General features: G+C 50.5%; 1 protein-coding gene across 1 annotated transcript in view; it reads right to left on the bottom strand.

Annotated features, from left to right (window-relative positions):
* LOC145351998 (serine protease FAM111A-like) overlaps nucleotides 1-10976 on the bottom strand; it is a 16077-nt gene extending 5101 nt beyond the window's left edge. Inside the window, exon 1 of the mRNA XM_080201854.1 lies at nucleotides 10850-10976. The gene's annotated coding sequence lies outside the window, so the exon portion shown is untranslated. The remainder of the gene's footprint in view (nucleotides 1-10849) is intronic.
* Between the last annotated feature and the right edge of the window lie 559 nt (nucleotides 10977-11535).

Here is an 11535-nt window from a genome sequence, read left to right on the forward strand (position 1 = left end):
GTGTGTGTGTGTGTGTGTGTGTATAAGAACATAAGAACATAAGAAATAGGAGCAGGAGTAGGCCATCTAGCCCTTCGAGCCTGCCCCGCCATTCAATAAGATCATGGCTGATCTGTTGTGGCTCAGTTCCACATTCCCGCCCTCTCCCCATAACCCTTAATCCCCTCTCTTATCAAGAACCCATCAACCCGCTTCTTAAAAATATTTAGCGAGGCAGCCTCCACCACTTCAACGGGCAGAGAATTCCAGAGGTTCACCACCCTTTGAGTGAAGAAGTTCCTCCTCAACTCCGTTCTAACCGCCCCCCCTTTATCTTGAGGCTGTGCCCCCTAGTCCTACTGTCTTTTTGAGCGGGAAGAGTCTCTCCACCTCTATCCTATCCATCCCATTCATCATCTTATACGTCTCATGAGATCTCCCCTCCATTCTTCTAAACTCTAACGAGTACAAGCCTAGTTTATTCAGCCTCTCCTCATAGCTCAATCCCTTCAACTCCGGTATCAGCCTAGTAAACCTCCTCTGCACTCCCTCCAGGGCCAAAATATCCTTGCGCAGGTGCGGCGCCCAAAACTGCACACAGTACTCCAGCTGCGGCCTCACCAATGCCCTATACAGCCGCAGCAAGACCTCCCTACTTTTATATTCAATCCCCCTCGCTATGAAGGCCAGCATCCCATTCGCCTTCCTGACCACCTGCTGCACCTGCAGACTGGGTTTTTGCGACTCATGCACAAGGACCCTGAGGTCCCTCTGCACCGTCGCCTGCTGCAGTTTTTCGCCACGTAAGTAATAGTCCTTCCTACCATTCTTCCTACCAAAAGTGGACCACCTCACACTTGCCAACATTAAATTCGACTGTGAGTGTGTGTGCGACTGTGAGTGTGTGTTCCCTGTAATGGACTCCATCCTGTCCTGCGTGTATTCTGCTTAGTTTCCAGTTTCCATTAGAATAGGGTCCAACTACCCTGAATTGGGGAAAGGAGTTAAGTGAAAGTGAAATGAATGGAATTTCTATATTGGAAATCCCGTTTCTAAATTGGAACCACATGGCAGGATTTTCCATGTGCTTTGCAGTATTGGAGATGGCCCACCATGTTCCAGTGGCAGGATCTCTGATCCTGATACTGACAATGGTATTCCCCATTCTATGCGTTCCTCCCCCTCCTTCCCCCCAGCTTCCTCCCCTCTCTCGCTTCAATTTCCCCCCCTGCCACAGGGGAAACCTGCAGCAGGGTCCCCACTGGCAAGAACAGCCAGAAAATTCCAGCCACAATTTCTACATTCGAAACGCAATTTCTAAGTTAAGATACAGGCTGGAATTTTTCAGGCCCATCCCACCCCACCCTAACCCCCACTGGTTCCCCAGCGGCAGAGGTGTTGATAACAGGAAAAGCTGAGGGAATGGCAGGACTAGAAGATCTCATTGGTGGTCAATGGCGGACCACCTCTGCAAAACACATCATGGGGGCGGATGGAAAATCCCACCCACAATTTCAAAATTCAAAACACAATTTCAAAATTCAAAACGCCATTTCGAAATTCAAACACAATTTTCAAAATCAAAACACAATCACAAAATTCAAAACACAATCTTGAAATTCAAAACACGATCTTGAAATTCAAAACACCATCTTGAAATTCAAAACGCAATTTTGAAATTCAAAACGCAATTTTGAAATTCAAAAACGCAATTTTGAAATTTGAAACATGATTTTGATATTCCAAACACGATTCAAAATTCAAAACATGATTTCAAAATTCAAAATACCATTTTGAAATTCTAAACAAATTTCAAAATTCGAAATCAAGCTTTAAAATTTGTGGCAGGCGCAAGATTGTTTTGGGGGGGGGATAGTCAGTACTACAATTTGTTGGAAGGTGTTTGGAAACTTGCAGAAGAATTCACCAAGACAGCTCAAAACAGAAAAATATGAAGTGTGACATTTTGATAAGGAACAGAAGAGGGATGGACATAACTCGGAGAATAAAGAGAAAGGATAGAGGCATAAAGAGTACACAAAAGTCAAAAACCACTACAAATGACCACAGGCCATTAAAATAAAAATAAACCAAGCCTTAATGTCCAAAGGGTTAGAATTAAAAAGCAGTTCTGCTAAACCTGTTTGAAGCCTTGGCTGGATGATACCTGGAACTGTGTGGTTGAGGTCTAAAGGAATGCGATAGTTTAGTAGTATTGTCATTGGATTAGCAATCCAGAGACCCGGCCTAATTCTTCGGCAGACCCAGATTCAAATCCCACCATGGCAGATGGTGAACATAAGAACGTAAGAAATAGGAGCAGGAGTAGGCCATCTAGCCCTTCGAGCCTGCCCCGCCATTCAATAAGATCATGGCTGATCTGTCGTGGCTCAGTTCCACATTCCTGCCCTCTCCCCATAACCTTAATCCCCTCTCTTATCAAAAACCTATCAACCCGCGTCTTAAAAATATTTAGCGAGGTAGCCTCCACCTCTTCAACGGGCAGAGAATTCCAGAGATTCACCACCCTTTGAGTGAAGAAGTTCCTCCTCAACTCCGTTCTAAACCGCCCCCTTTATCTTGAGGCTGTGCCCCCTAGTCCTACTGTCCTTTCTGAGCAGGAAGAGTCTCTCCACCTCTATCTATCCATCCCATTCATCATCTTATACATCTCAATGAGATCTCCCCTCATTCTTTCTAAACTCTAACGAGTACAAGCCTAGTTTATTCAGCCTCTCCTCATAGCTCAACCCCCTCAACTCCGGTATCAGCCTAGTAAACCTCCTCTGCACTCCCTCCAAGGCCAAAATATCCTTAAATTTGAACTCAATGTAAAATCTGGAATTAACGATGACCATAAAACCATTGCTGGTTGTTGTAAAAACCCGAGTACCGTCCACAATTCTTTACTTCATTTGTTCATGGATATGAGCATCACTGGTATTTATTGCCAATCCCTAATTGCCCCTTGAACTGAGGGTCTCGCTCAGCCATTTCAGGGTCAACCACATTGCTGTGGCTCTGGAATCACCTGTAGTCCAGACTGAGTAAGGATGGCAGATTTCCCTCCCTAAAGGACATTAGTGAATCAGAGGGGTTTATTCTGACAATCGACAATGGTTTCATGGTCATCAGTAGATTCTTAATTCCAGGGTTTTTTTAAATTGAATTCAAATGTCACTATCTGTTGTGGTGGGATTCGAACCCGGGTCCCCAGAACATCACCTTGGATCTCTGGATTACCAGTCCAGTGACAATACCACTAGCCAGCTGCTCACAATATCACAGCTATAGAGGTTTTGGAGAAAGTAAAGGTGTACGAAGGTGATACCAGGAATGTGGGCGTTTATCTGTTAGGAGAACAATAGAGGTGTTTAAAGTCCAGAAAGGTTTTGGTAGATGGGAGATGGGGAGATAGTGAAGCCATTGAGAGAAGATAGTCACCAAGAAATCCAGCAGGGAATTCAGGAGAAATCTTTGACACAATAGTGTGGATTTGCAGTTTACTGTGGTGAAGGCGGAGACTATCAATGTTTTTAAGGGGGGGAGAAGGAAGTAAGTGAGGGAGATGGGAACCGAGGATGCTACTGGTAGTTTCAGAGGAGGAGTGAAGCAAAAACGTAGCACGGCTGGATTGGGCCGAGTGGCCACATATCTGATGCAATGCATTCCTGTGTAAAAGCTGCTTGATCAGCAGCCCCTCTCTGTCCTTCGACGTTCACTCCTCCCCCAGCGAAGCAGCCATCGATAAGAGGCGGCACGTGCCACAGTGCTGCTGCCTCACAGCGCCAGGGACCAGGGTTCGAATCCCTGCCTTGGCTCACTGCCCGTGTCTGTGTGGCTTTCCTGTGGGTGCTCCACTTTCCCCCCACAGTACAAAGATGTGCAAGTTAGGTGGATTGGCTAAATTCTCCCCTTAGTGTCAGGGGGATTAGCAGGGTAAATGTGTGGGGTTAAGGGGATAAAGTAAAGTTTACTTATAGTCACGAGTAAACCTTACATTAACATCGCAATGAAGTTACTGTGAAATTCCCCTAGTCGCCACACTCCGGGCGCCTGTTCGAGTCAACGCACCCTAACCAGCGTGTCTTCCACAATGTGGGAGGAAGCTGGAGCACCCAGAGAAAACCCACGCAGACACGGGGAGAACATGCCGACTCCGCACAGGCCAGTGACCCAAGATAGGAATCAGACCAGCTCCCTGGTGTTGTGAAGCAGTAGTGCGAACCACTGAGCTACTGTGCCACCCCTCGGCATGGTAGGGCCTGGATTGTGGTGGGTGCAGACTCGATGGGCTGAATGGCCTCCTCCTGCACTGTAAGATTCACAGGGGCTGCAGTAACTCACTGAGGCAACGTCGAAAACACCTCCGACGCGGGAGAGACGTGGGGCTGGGGGCGGCGATAAAGGGACGCGGAGTGAGAGGGTAATAGAGAGAGGTGCAGAAAGAGAGGGAGAGAGTGTGGGTGGGTGGGAGAGAGGGAGACAGAAAGCGAGAGCGTGGACATGGAGAGAGAGAGAGAGAGAGAGATAGGTGGAAGAGAAGGAGGGACTGTGGTGGGAGAGAGCCGGAGGGAGGGAGGGAGAGAGGGGGAGGGAGGGAGGACGGAGACAGAGAGGAGGAGAGAGGAGAGATGGGATCATTACTGGGGAGGGTTGGGAGGGGAGAGAAAGAGGGGGGAGAGAGAAGAGTGTAGTGGGAGAGGGGGGAGAGAGAAAGAGATAGAAAAAGAGAGGAGGGAGAGCGAGAGAGAGAGGAGGGGAGAGTGCTGGGAGAGAGGGAAGAGGGAGGGGAAGGAGGAGAGAGTACGGTGAGAGAGATCGGGGGGGAGAGAGAGATGAAAAGGGAGGGGGACATAGGGGTGTGGGGGTGGGCGGGGGGAGAGTAGAGGCGGAGGGTGGTGGGGGAGAGTTGGTGAGGGTAAAGGGAAAGAGGGGGAGACAGAAAGAGGGGGGAGAGAGAGAGAAAATGGGAGAAAGAGTGGGAGACAAGGGGAAAAGTGGGGGTGTGGGGGGGGTGGGGAGGGGAGGGGGAGGAGTGTGGGGGGAGGGGAGGTGTGGGAGGAGGGGGGTGTGGGGGGGAGGGGAGTGTGGGAGGAGGGGAGTGTGGGAGGAGGGGGGTGTGGGGGGAGGGGGGTGTGGGGGGGGGGGTGTGGAGTGGAGGGTGAGGGGGGAGAGGCTGTGGGGGTGAGGGTGTGGGAGGAGAGGCTGGGGGGATAGAGGGTGTGGGAGGGGGATGGGGGTGGGCGGAGGCTGTGGGGGGTGAGGGTGTGGAGGGATAGGCTGTGGGGGTGAGGGTGTGGAGGGAGAGGCTGTGGGGAGAGGGGTGTGGGAGGGAGAGGCTGTGGGGGTGAGGGTGTGGGAGGGAGAGGCTGTGGGGGTGAGGGTGTGGGAGGGAGAGGCTGTGGGGGTGAGGGTGTGGGAGGGAGAGGCTGTGGGGTGAGGGTGTGGGAGGGAGAGGCTGTGGGGGTGAGGGTGTGGGAGGGGGATGGGGGTGGGTGGAGGGGGAGAGGGGAGTGAATGGGACAGAGACAGAGAGTAGGGGGTGTGATGTGGGGTGAGTACAGCAGAGGGAGCCATTGCGCTGTAAGAACAGCTGAGCTTTGGGGTCAATGACCCCGAACCGTCTCTCAGGCTGTGGGAGGAAACCAGAGCAAACCCACACAGACACGGGGAGAATGTGCAGACTCCACACAGACAGTGACCCCGAGCTGGAAAACAAACCTGGCACTGTGAGCAGCAGTGTTACCCCTGTGACATCCTTTCACCTCGGCCTGTCCACTTTTACACTTGGCTGATTAAAGGCAGACTTTACATTTTAGTGATAATCTTGACCCCAGGCTGGGATGAACTGCGGAAGCTGAAACATTAACAACTGTGTCTCGGGATTGAGCTGTGTGTCTGTGTGTGTGTGTGTGTGTGTGTGTGTGTGTGTGTGTCGGTCTGTGTGAGTGTCTGTGTGTGTGTGTGTGTGTGTGTCGGTGTATGTGTGTGTCTCTGTCTGTGTGAGTGTCTGTGTGCCTCTGTGTGTCTGTGTGTATCAGTGTGTGTGTGTGTGTGAATGTCTGTGTGTGTTGGTGTATGTGTGTGTCTCTGTGTGTGTGTCTGTGTATGTGTGAGTGTCTGTGTGTCTGTGTGTGTGTCTGTGTGTATTGGGTGTGTGTCTGTGTGTGTGTGTCAGTGTATGTGTGTGTGTCTGTGTGTGTCAGTGTGTGAGTGTGTGTCTGTGTATGTGTGTGTGTGTGAGTGTCGGTGTGTGTCTGTGTGTGTCGGTCTGTGTGTGTGTGTGAATGTCTGTGTGTCTCTGTGTGTGTCTGTGTGTATTGGGGTGTGTGTCGGTGTTGGTCTGTGTGTGTGTGTGTGAGTGTCTGTCTGTCTGTGTGTGTGTGTGTGTGTGTCTGTGTGTGTGTGTGTGTGAGTGTCTGTGTGTCGGTGTCTCTGTATGTGTCTGTGTGTATTGGGGTGTGTATGTGTATGTGTGTGTCGGTGTATATGTGTGTGTGTGTGTGTGTGTGTGTGTCAGTGTATGTGTGTGTGTGTGAGTGTGTGTGTGTGTCGGTCTGTGTGTGTGTGTGTGTGTGTGTGTGTGTGAGTGTGTCGGTGTGAGTGTCTGTGTGTGTGTGTGTGTGTGTGTGTGTCGGTGTGAGTGACTGTGTGTGTGTGTGTGTGTGAGTGTCTGTGTGTCTCTGTGTCTGTGTGTGTTGGGGTGTGTGTGTGTGTGTGTGTGTGAGCGTCTGTGTGTCTCTGTGTCTGTGTCTCTGTGTGTGTTGGGCTGTGTGTGTGAGTTCAGACACACGAGGCTGCCTGAGACCGCTTGGCATTGACTATCCCCCTGAAGGGGCATGTTAGATACCCCATCCCCACACCCTCCCTGTCACTGTTCCCCACCCCAGGCAGCGCTCAGCCTTTCACAGAGCCAGTTTCACACACACTGCGTTACTGTAACTGAAAAGCCAAAGTGCCATAACATCCCGAGTGCTGGAGGCCTGACAGGGGAAACATTCAGGCCCCAGAGAGAGGCGAGGAACTCGCTCCCACACACAGAGTGAACAGGAGGAAGCTGGTAAACACACGAGGGACAGAGAGGGGGGATAGAAGGAGACTGAGATAAGAGAGAGAGAGGGATAGAAGGAGACTGAGGTAAGAGAGAGAGAGAGAGGGAGGGATAGAAGGAGACTGAGATAAGAGAGAGAGGGAGGGATAGAAGGAGACTGAGATAAGAGAGAGAGAGAGGGATAGAAGGAGGCTGAGGTAAGAGAGAGAGAGAGGGATAGAAGGAGACTGAGGTAAGAGAGAGAGAGAGAGAGGGATAGAAAGAGACTGAGGTAAGACAGAGAGAGAGGGAGGGATAGAAGGAGACTGAGGTAAGAGAGAGAGAGAACATAAGAAATAGGAGCAGGAGTAGGCCATCTAGCCCTTCGAGCCTGCCCCGCCATTCAATAAGATCATGGCTGATCTGTCGTGGCTCAGTTCCACATTCCCGCCCTCTCCCCATAACCCTTAATCCCCTCTCTTATCAAAAACCCATCAACTCGCGTCTTAAAAATATTTAGCGAGGCAGCCTCCACCACTTCAACGGGCAGAGAATTCCAGAGATTCACCACCCTTTGAGTGAAGAAGTTCCTCCTCAACTCCGTTCTAAACCGCCCCCCCTTTATCTTGAGGCTGTGCCCCCTAGTCCTACTGTCCTTTCTGAGCAGGAAGAGTCTCTCCACCTCTATCCTATCCATCCCATTCATCATCTTATACGTATCAATGAGATCTCCCCTCATTCTTCTAAACTCTAACGAGTACAAGCCTAGTTTATTCAGCCTCTCCTCATAGTTCAACCCCCTCAACTCCGGTATCAGCCTAGTAAACCTCCTCTGCACTCCCTCCAAGGCCAAAATATCCTTGTGTAAGTATGGCGACCAAAACTGCACACAGTACTCCAGCTGCGGCCTCACCAGTGCCCTATACAGCTGCAGCAAGACCTCCCTACTTTTATATTCAATCCCCCTCGCGATGAAGGCCAGCATCCCATTCGCCTTCCTGACCACCTGCTGCACCTGCAAGCTGGGTTTTTGCGACTCATGCACAAGGACCCCGAGGTCCCTCTGCACCGTCGCCTGCTGCAGTTTTTCACTACATAAGTAATAGTCCTTCCTACCATTATTCCTACCAAAGTGGACCACCTCGCACTTGCCAACATTAAATTCCATTTGCCATTTCCTGGCCCATTCGCCCAGCCTATCTAGATCCTTCTGCAGACTCTCCACACCCTCCGCACAATTTGCCGTTCCACCAATCTTGGTGTCATCAGCAAATTTCGACACCCTACACTCGGTTCCCTCCTCCAGATCATCTATATAAATGGTAAATAGCTGAGGCCCCAGCACCGACCCCTGAGGCACCCCACTAGTCACCAACCGCCAATCCGAATAGCACCCATTGACCCCCACTCTCTGCCTCCTATTTGACAACCAATCCTCTATCCACGCTAACACCCTACCCCCAACTCCATGTCCCTCGACCTTCTGCAATAACCTCTTGTGAGGCACTTTGTCAAACGCCTTCTGAAAATCAAGAAAGACCACATCCACCGGCTCTCCTCTATCCACCGCCCTAGACACATCCTCATAGAACTCCAATAAATTTGTCAGACACGACTTCCCCTTAATGAAACCGTGCTGCGTCTGCTCTAAGCCTCCTAATAACGGCTTCCGGTTTCTAGCTAACTTAAAAAAAGAAAAAAAAACCCACCACTGCTCACAACTTTAAACTAGAAAGAAAAAGTTAAAATTTTTTTTTAAATTACCTTAATCGTGACGTCCACGCATGCCCAAAATCGCTGCCTCTCTGTGCTGCTCCACAAGAACAATGAGAGAGAGAGATAGAAGGAGACTGAGGTAAGAGAGGGAGGGATAGAAGGAGACTGAGGTAAGAGAGAGAGGGATAGAAGGAGACTGAGGTAAGAGAGAGAGGGATAGAAGGAGACTGAGGTAAGAGAGGGATAGAAGGAGACTGAGGTAAGAGAGAGAGGGATAGAAGGAGACTGAGGTAAGAGAGAGAGGGATAGAAGGAGACTGAGGTAAGAGAGAGAGGGAGACAGACAGAGAAGATAGAAGGAGAGTGAGATATGATAGAGAGAGAGGGGGATAGAAGGAGACTGAGATAAGGTCACATCGAGAGGGATGTCCAACATTCTACTTTATTCTATGAAATACTGACACCCAGAAGTTGTGGACAGTCCTGGGAGTCGGTGAATCTTTATAAACCTGTCATGTGGGAGAGGTTTCTAAAGAGCAGGAGGGAAGGGGAAGGGAAGGTGGAGGGGAGGAAGGGGTTGGAAATATGTGCCACTCCCAAGGCATTGGCAGTGGTGGGGGGATGTGAGTGAGCCACTCAGCCGAGTGTTTAAACAGAGTGACTGAGTTCTGCTGCTGAGGGAGATTTGTGCAAGGAATGCAGGAGCAGCAACGAGGCTCCGCAGTGCAGGAGGCCATTCAGCCCGACTACAATCCCACCCAGGCCTTATTCCCACGTACTTCCCCACTAATTCCCCCTGATACTAGGAGCAATTTACCATGGCCAATCAACCTAACCCGCGCATATTTGGTCTGTGGAAGGAAACGGGAGCACCCGGAGGAAACCTACGCGGACACGGGGAGAACGTGCAGACTCCACACAGAGCAGTGACCCAAGCTGGGAATCGAACCCGGATCCCTGGCACTGTGAAGCAGCAGTGCTAACCACTGTGTCAGCCCCAGTGCTGGCCTTTAGTACCAGGGGATTGGAGTACAGCAGTGAAGAGATCTTGCTGCAGTTGTGCCGGAGTTTGGTGACACCACATCAGGAGTATCGTGAACAGGCTTAGTCCCGGATTTAAGGAAGAATATACCGGCATTGAAGTCTGTACAGTGAAGCTTGCTCCCTGGGATGAGGAGATTGTCTTGTAATGAGGGCCTGTATTCCTGGGAGTTGAAAAGAATGAAGTGGGGGGGGGATCTCACTGAAAGGTACTGAATTCAGCAGGGGTTTGATGGGGTGGATGCTGCTGGGAGATTGTTCCTGTTGGAGAATCTCAGACTCAGTTTGACCAGTTCAGACTGAAATCAGGAGAAATTACTTCGCTCCGAGGGTTGCGAACCTTTGGAATTCTGTACCCCGGATGGTTGTGAATGGTTCAACGCTGAACACACGTCAGGCTGGGATAGACAGATATTTACTATCCTCGGGGGATTCAGGGATATGGGGAGCAGGATGGGTAAGTGGAGTTGAAGCCATGGAACGGCAGAGCAGGCTCGACCAGTCATAATATCTACTCCTGCCCCCGTTTTTTTTAATGTATCCTTACCTCCCTGAACTTGGGCTATCTGGTGCGGAAGGGATTTGGGAGGACCTGTTCACGGGTCTGCTAAATCACTGGTGTAGGCAGAGCAGAGATGGGAGTGACTCGGAACCTGCTCTTCTCTGTGTCTCTCTCTCTTGCTCTCCCTCTCCTCTGGCCACACCCGTGTCTGGATGACCACGGAGAGGGGGCACAGAGTATCTTATCTCGGCTTGAGGCCTTTCACAAGCTACAGGCCCAGGGTGGATTGATCCGCACCAGAGCAGAACACTTTGATCTAATCCATTAAACTTTCTCACTCAATTTTTTTTTAAAAAGTGACTTTTCTTCTGCCTTATTGAAGGGCGTCTATTTGTCAACAGGAGAAGCCATCTAAACTGTTGATGGACTGAAATCATGAGGGGAGTATACGAGGTAACCTAGCAACGAGTAAGGAAAACACAGGGAGGTTTGAAGACAAAGGCCCCCACCATCGATAGAAACCGTGCACCTTAAACATTAAACCCAAACATTCAAAATGATGAGAGGTAGTTAACTCACCAAGGGTTCCCTGCTCCTGCTGAGGTGATGGCCAGTGAACGCTTCGTGGCGTTCATTCAAAAACCTCCTTTAAAGTCCTCCTCTGTCCTCTCCTTCTCCACCTCTCCTTTGGCTCTGGCCAAAGGCATCCTCCTCTTTTATTAAGGACAGGAGGTTATGAGGGGTGGGGTGGGAGGGGGTGAACGTGGCAGTCACAGAGGGCAGGCCCCACACCTACTATCAAACGCAGGCCCTGATTAGCCAATTGGAAGCAGCAGAGATGCTGCCACGCCAGGTGTATGCGTGTGTGGGGTGGGTCCCGGTCTAACCACGGTGACTCACAGGAGCTGCAGAATCTGATGGAGCCAGGAATCCTGGCCAGTGAAATGATAGGATTGCTGGGATCTCCCCAATCCTTGCAAAACCCAAGGGGAATGCGAGAGGAAGCGAATTGCATGAGGTACAAGAGAAGAGAGAATGATGAGGAGGTTGGGATGGAGAGGGTGTTGAAGTATTCATGGGCAGCACAGACCAGTGGGCTGAATGGCCTCTTTCTGTAAGCTCTACGCAAGTAGTTCCATGGACTACACGTTTTGCCAAGTCACTCCTGGGCAAGGTAGTGCGAGGCCACTGCAACACAAACAGGAGGTCTAATACCACTCTGCCTCACCCACATACTTCAAAGGATATAGAAGACTTATGGAGAG

Source organism: Carcharhinus amblyrhynchos, chromosome 13 (assembly GCF_965287045.1).
Source record: "Carcharhinus amblyrhynchos chromosome 13, sCarAmb.v2.hapA, whole genome shotgun sequence".
NCBI lineage: Eukaryota > Metazoa > Chordata > Chondrichthyes > Carcharhiniformes > Carcharhinidae > Carcharhinus > Carcharhinus amblyrhynchos.